Genomic DNA, 8,136 nt, shown 5'->3' with positions numbered 1-8,136 from the left:
TGGGTTTACTGCATCATTTAAATAGCATTTTAGAAGGCCATAAGCCGTTATATCAAGTGGTTGGAGTTTGTATTCACAATGGGAAAGAAGGTTAACATTCCAACACCATTCTGCTTAGCCAATCCAATTGCTGCGATGTTTAGGTGGCTGTCGTGGTTGTCAAATAATTACAGGGCAGGTAGTTCTCTTGAGCATTGAGTATGCTTGATGAAGTGCCGAAGCCCCCGTTTGAACATCTCGGCATTAATCCACCCTGAAGGATTTGCTGTACCAATAGTTTCAGTTGGTGCTCCGGAAAGCATGGGGAAAATTAGAAATGGTGAAATAAATCTTCCAGAAGCTTTACTGCTCCAATTATACTCACCAGAATTCCACGATGTTACTCAGCAGATGTTACTTGGACAAGTTGACGAGCTTTTGTTCAACGGCATAAACTAGCAGCCTCTGGCTTGCGTCATGAAATATTTGGATTCCTCTTGAGGAAACCACTCATCCACACATTGCCAGCACATTTGTTATTGCCCTGTCATTGGTTTTAGCATATTCATTTGCTAGTTCATGTGCATGTTGCTTTCTTAGGCCAAGATGGTGCTTTGAAGGCAAAAGCAGATTTTCCTGTAATTTTTCTTTTTGGTCTGCAGAGAAGATCCCTCTAGTGACATTTGACTTCACAAATTTTGTTTTGTCAAGCCCATTGAGTTTAGCTTCATTAAAATAGATTTGTAGTAAGGACCTTGGTATACCAATATCTCTTGACACCTGCCTTACAAAAAGCCCACCTTTCAACACATTCTTTACTGCAGTAGGCATTACATCCTGAGATGCCCGTGTTGGTTTTTTGTTGGAATTAGTTCAAGCCAAAGTGTCACACTCAAAAATAACAGTAAATCATATTCTTTAAAATACAATAATAAAGTAGAAACCTAAGCAATAAAATTCATTGTTATATCAGTTGAAGCAGAAATTTCTCAGAGGTAAATAATATCAGATAGTAACATTGGCCACTTTGGGGCACACTCGGCCATGGCCGAATGTGACCCAAACTCTGTGGCCAAAGCTGCCCCATCAGTTAGTGACTGACAAAATACTCATTCACCAACTACTAAGTAATTGAATATTGGCTTTGACTACTAAATTAAATTAGCAACTAATGCCTACATTTTGCCTAGCAAGCGTGCTGTTCTACTTTTTGTACTTCATAAGAAAAAACAAAGTCCAACTACATGTAATGTCTTTCAAATGTACTTTGGCTCACTAAAACTATAATTTATTCACCACTTCCGCAATACTTCGCATGCGGCTCCGTGATCACAGTGGCTGGTCCATTATATCATTTCTTGTTTATTATGATATAGAGAAAAACTTCAATAATGTTTTTCTTGGTAATACAAGGGTGGCCAAAACTGCTCCATGGCCAAAGGTGCCCAGGTCACCCCTACCCATCATAATTGCACTGTCGCTTGATCCAAGCACCTTAGGCAAGAACAAATCCTATGATTTTAATCTTAAGATGTCAGATCACCTGAAACATCAAAAAGACTTGCAAATAGTAGAAAGATGCAATTATGGTATGTTAAAAGCTGATAAAATCTCCTTTTCATGACAACTATTTTTAGGTTGGTGTGATTAAACATTTTTAACAATTTACATCAAAAAAACAACATGTCTTGTTGCAATTTGTCAGCAAATGCCGAATGCTGCATATATTGAAATTTTAGCCGCCTTCATAAGTAGAAACTGTAAAGGAGTAACTAGCATGATTTAATAAGTGAATAAGAAAACGAAATCAACTATTCAAGTATACAGAAAATAGGCAGGCATAATTTTTTTCAGCAAACTTAAACAAATAATTTTTATGGATTAAAAATGAGTTGCTATCAGGATGGTTAACTTTTCGATACCGAAAATGGTGAGCCATGTTATTAAGGTGACACGCTATGAAGGCTTTCGGGCCAATTTAGCAACATTTGCGAGCTGCTATGAGCAGTTTACGCAGCAAAAGATTTTATACTTTTTCAACATATTTCGAAACGATGCAAAGTTTCTGTTAAATTCGGCCATTATTTCATATTTGAGTTCTTTTCGGGTTTTTAATAGTTGCATTACTTTGCATTTCCTAAAACGGTCTCTCCAAAAATGTTTCTGTTAGCTTGTAATCATATAATGTTTATGCTATCATGGATATTTATCATTTAAAATTTTATTACTCGAGTTATAATACATCTAATACAGATAGTGTTAGCCCTTTTCTTTATTAAAGGCTGGTGGATTTGAAGCACCTCATTCCTCTAAATCATGTATTATAACATAGGCTCTTTGACTTGTCACACAATATTTGACGTTTTAAATTCTCTCTAGCATCTCTCACTTTTGAAATGAATTTGGGTAGGAATGGTTAGAATTAACTTTCTAACCATGGTTTTGAATAGATCAGTTATCTTCAGTTTGCTAAAAATAAAATATGGTTTTGTAATGTGACCCTGCATCAACTTCCGAATTATTGCTCATTCCTGAGTTTTATGTTTTGAGCTTTCCAGTTTTGTAAGCATATCAGTATAGAAAACCACAGCTTTGTGTACTTTAATGAATTCTATTTTACTAAACCGCCACTTTTTCATTGACTAAATTTTCTCACTCATCTGTTTCGGGTCTCATTTTCACAATTGTAAATAACGAACAATGCTTAACTTGTTTCATAACATTGGCAGTCACATTATTCCTATAAATTTTAATATGCTCTCTCCTCTTCATGTGGTTTGTTCATAGTAAAATCGAAATTTGGTTTGTGGCGTCTTCATTTTCTATTAAATCAACCATGCCTCTTTTAATGCTCAATAAAGTAACTCTAATATGACTTATGTATATTTTTATATGTTGGAGTTGTCCTCTTGTTACAGTCACATTATTCAGACTATTGACCTCTAATTGGGGACTTTTTATTGAATGCACTTGGATGTACAATTAAATATGAATCTGTCATTGATTGAACTAGAATCTGGAACTGTCGATCATTAAGATCAACTAGATTCCACATATACAAACACATTCACTAAATGACTAGCGTGCGCACTATACTCTCTTGTTGACATTTTTTAAATTCCCTACGTTTATATATTGATGTTAAAACCCATGTAGATGCCTACGTTTGCCAAAGCATGTTGAGGACACCCACGTTTGCTGAACCAACTTTGATAAAACCGACTTTGGCAAAAACACAAACACTCACTCAACTTATGATGATAGACATGAGTTGTAAAGCCTTGCTGCTGGTTCATCATTGTCATCAGCCAAAGCCCATTTAGCTCAAGATTTCTAACACAGTCAGGTAAAATCAGCTATCCCTGTAGTTTTGCTAGTAGCTTTAGTGACTAAAGCTTTGCTTTTTTATGTGAAAAAATATTAGTAGCAGTTTTAAAGGTAAAATGTTTCCACTCTCAGCGCAGGAGCACATTTACTTCAATATTTAGATAAATTAATTAGTTGTATAACATAAGGCATAAGGCGATGGCGGGATAAAATTAATTTTTAATCTGATAGTCTACAGTTGGGTATTTAACTAATTCTCAGGGACCAGACAGAATTTTGAAACTGAAAAATTTCGAAGACCTTGCAAAAGCATGAACCATATGCACATGAAGTCGCATTAAAATTGGCCAAAAATGGAGGCTCGTAGAATTTACGCAGACTATCACACACACAAAACATCAGACCACACATTCCACACACTAGACCAAACATCTCGCATGCCAAGTGCCACACGCGGCAGACAGACCACACAACCCACGTGCCTTGTATCAAACGTCGCAAACATCAAAAAGTAAACAAAGTAAGATTTATTAATACAAATTACTGTTTCTAGGCAATATATGATGGTCCAATGATAACAAGAGTGCTGTGACTGTAGTTGTGCCCTCTCCCGCAAAAATTCCCGCTGCCCAAATTTCTATTTTCAAATTGGTGTAGATTTTGAAAAGCAAAATTTACTTTCTATCGAGAAAAATATATTTAGGTTGTAATTTAGTCTGTTTTATTCTGTAGTTCATAAGAATCTTATTAATAGCAATTCAAAGTATTTATGATATCTTATCTTCCTAGTTTACAGCTTGTACTAGTATATTACTAGTACAAGCTAGTATACTGATAAGATAAGATATCACATACATTTTGAATAGTCAGCATATTGTCAGTTTATTGTTTGCAGTAAAAGTGGAAATCACTGGGAATGAGCTGTTTATGTTTATCCTATCATCTATTCTTCTTACCAGCACACAAGTGTATCTTATTTGTAAATATATACAGTCAGCACCTCTAATGACAGAGTTCATATGTATGTGTCAGGGTCACCTGTTTATCTTGTTTTGTACAGAGCTCAATATGTTAAATATGAAGGTTTTAGCTAATTCACTACTCAACCCTAAATAAATAATGCTGACAATCAGGTTCCACTCTACAGATTGTATCAGTATGAATTTCAGTCGACTTGTAAAGTAAATTTATGTTAAAATAACATTAGTGACATGCCTGACAGGTGTGGCAAGTGTGAATGTTGTGATAAAAGTTATCTGCCCCATGTGTTTGGTCCATGAAACACTTGGTGTATGTGCATCAAAAGAAACAGTGTGGTTTATGTTGCCTGTGAGAGTTGTCCTCTCAGTCTGTTATAATTAACTAAACATAATTTTGATGTTGTGTATTAGTAAAAGGTGTTTATTAGTACTATTGTAGCAAAAATGCCACAGATCGAGATGACAGCAGGTTTTTTGTGGTTTATCTTGAACTGATTGTATTCTGGTAGATATGACTGTTTACTTTTTGTGATAGCCAGAATAGACCATGAGGTTTACAAAACTACATTTCACATTGAAACGACACTGTAAAGCATGGTAATGTAAACCAACTTTATAAAATTGACATGAACGTGAAATTAAAGCAAAAACATTAAATTTAGTCAATGAAAATACATATAAGTGTATAATAAAACTGACCTTTTGCCTCCATAGGCCTGTTAGTATCCCACTTACAAATTTGTCACTTATCGATAATACAACTTTCTGTGCTGGGTTACATACCACTCACAGCGTTAAAACTGCTGCTGTCTGGTCAATCTAGTGTATCATACTAAGAACTAAAATCAGCGTGCTCAGCATAGGATGGAGCAATATAAATTAGAAAATTAAATAGTTCACTTATCTTTCAGCTACTGTCAGTTTCCTGCTGGTGCGTTCTTCAGGCTGTAAACTTCAACTGGGACAAGATGGTGACTTTTCAAACATCCCACTATTTTATGTGACTGGCGGATTTTGGCGCGTTCTGTTCACTTGTTACTAAAATTACAGAGAAGATAACTCTTAGAATGGGTGCAGGATGGGGCATGTATATATATATATATATACATATATATATGTATATATATATATATATATATATATATATATGTATGTATATATATATATATAGAGTATATATATATAGAGTATATATATAGAGTATATATATATATATATATATATATATATATATATATATATATATATATATATATATATATATATGTATGAATCAACACTATATAACTCTATAGCCTTAGTACTGATAGGATAAACATAAGCTCCTACTCAGTGATTTCCAATTTTACTGTAAACAATAAACTGGCAATATGCTGACTATTTAAAATGTATATGATATCTTATCAAATCAGTTTACAGCTTGTATTGGTATATTGATTGCTACGAACAACAGGATACTAAAATTGTTACTAAAATTACAGAGAAGATAACTCTTAGAATGGGTGCAGGAAGGGGCATATATATATATACATATATATATATATATATATATATATATATATATATATATATATATATATACTCTATATATATATATACATACATATATATATATATATATATATATATATATATATATATATATATATATATATATATATATATATATATATATCAGAAATATCTCCCTCTTTAAGAAGAGATTGAAAAATGCTGGAATGTAAGAACAACTGTAATCCCAGTAGTCATTGGGGCATTGGGCGCAATAACACCGGCACATAAAATGTGGCTTGTCCAAATTCCAACAACAATCAACTCAGGTGAGTTGCAGAAAAGTGCGCTATTGGGAACAGCTAAGATCTTGAGGCGAGTGCTCAAACTTCCAGGTCTCTGGTAGGAGACCCGAGTTAGAGCAGAATTTACCACCCATACGGGGTATCCGGGGTAAGGAAACAATTTATATATATATATATATATATATATACATATATATATATTTATATCTATTATATATATACAACATAATATAGCATAAAAGTTAACATAAACTGCTCGATACTAAAGTAGAGCTTACTAAAAGTTTGTTAAGAAATGTATTACAATTTGGCAAAGAATAAAAAATAGTAGAAGTTTTTTATATTACACCAGAGGTGTGTAACACTCATAAGATAAAATGCTTAGTGTGGACCACACAAGAAGTTTAGCATTATTTGGTATTATTTGTGAAATAGACGCCCAAGTTTTAAAGGCTAGATGGGTTGGGTCTATTATGTAAAGCTGTTTTGTAAAATATTTTTCTTAGAGTTTTCACATATATATATATATTAGTTCGCTTCATTTGTTTAGAATGGCTTTCTCAGGTCTGTAAATGATAAAGTATTTTTCCTAAGTACATTGTTTGCAACTTTCGTGGTCTTCAGAGTAGAGTTTGGCATGTGATAAAAGTTGTCAGGTGTTGTGGTAGTGGGTTCTGCTTTCTTTGAGGTCCAATTTTTAGCTGCCTAGCTCAGTAGAGTGGCGTTAGATATGTCGTTGAATGTCAATTTGTGATGGTTATATCTTGCTTTGAAGCAGGTTTCAGTAAGCCCTACATATTTGGCTACAAGTATTTTTGTTATCAGCGGTTGTCACGCTTGTCTGGTATACCACTCATTTTTTTCAGGCAGTTGTCTGGTATTGGGCAGGTGTTCTTATTTCTGCATTTTCGGCCAGGATTAATTGCTTCTTGATTGTTCAGTGATAGTAGCTTCCGATTGTGAGGTGGTGAAAAATTGTCACAGAAGGATTTCTCAAGAACCACCCACTGCACACCATATTCAACAAGAACACTTTAAAAGTCAGCTACAGCTGTATGAAAACCGTAAACACATCATCAACTTGCCTAATCAAAAACTGTTGAAAGGCAAAGAATCTACCAGAAAGAACTCACAAGAAAATTCATGCAACTGTCGTATAAAAGCCAACTACAGGAGAAATGTTTGCAGTTTGCTATAACTAAGCAATGGTCAGGTTACACAATGGTGAAACTAACTACATTGGCCTAACAGGAACTGCATTTGTAAACAAGCTACATGTATAACAAACACAAAGCGTCGTTCCCACAGCAAAATAAAAGAACTACTACTGAATTTAGCAAGCACCTATGGCGATTGAGAGATTTTAACGCGAAATATTCCAACAACAGGTGAATACTAGGGCAGTCCATTTTCTGGTTAATGGCTCTAGAAACTGTGCATGGTGCCTAAAAGGAAAACTGTATATCATATACAGGCCACACCTAGCTTCATTGAACAAATCCAAGGAACTCTTCAGCGCCTGCAGATACGCTAGCAAATTTATGCTGTCAAATTTTAAAACAGGATGTTTCTATGAACCATTTAACAACTATAATCATCTAGCAATGAAGTCTTAGTAATTTTATAGTTCTACCTGAATATAGAGTAACAAAAACTTGTCAAGGCATTTTATCTGAATATTGCTCTTACCAAGCAGGAAACTAGTAGTAATCAAGTTTTTAAATAAAAGTTACAAATGTTTTATTGATTTTAACCTGTTCTGTTGTCATAATGGAGCGCTCTGCTCAAATCTAACATTTTCACTCACTATATATATATATATTTATACATATACACATATATATATATATTTCTCAAAGTATGTCGTATGTCGTGTATATGTCGGATTTCCAGCTATAGATTTTAAAATGATCTGATCTGTGATCTGATGGATTTGAACTCACGACGGATGTATGAATGCGTGAGTTAATCTGGATGATCTGCCACTGAGCTATAACACTACAGTTACCCCCGCGTTTTCATATAAAATATGCAGCTTGCGAGTGCTAATTATT

This window comes from Watersipora subatra, chromosome 6 (genome assembly GCF_963576615.1).
Source record: "Watersipora subatra chromosome 6, tzWatSuba1.1, whole genome shotgun sequence".
Taxonomy (NCBI): Eukaryota; Metazoa; Bryozoa; class Gymnolaemata; order Cheilostomatida; family Watersiporidae; genus Watersipora; species Watersipora subatra.
Note: the sequence above shows the minus strand (reverse complement) of the source record.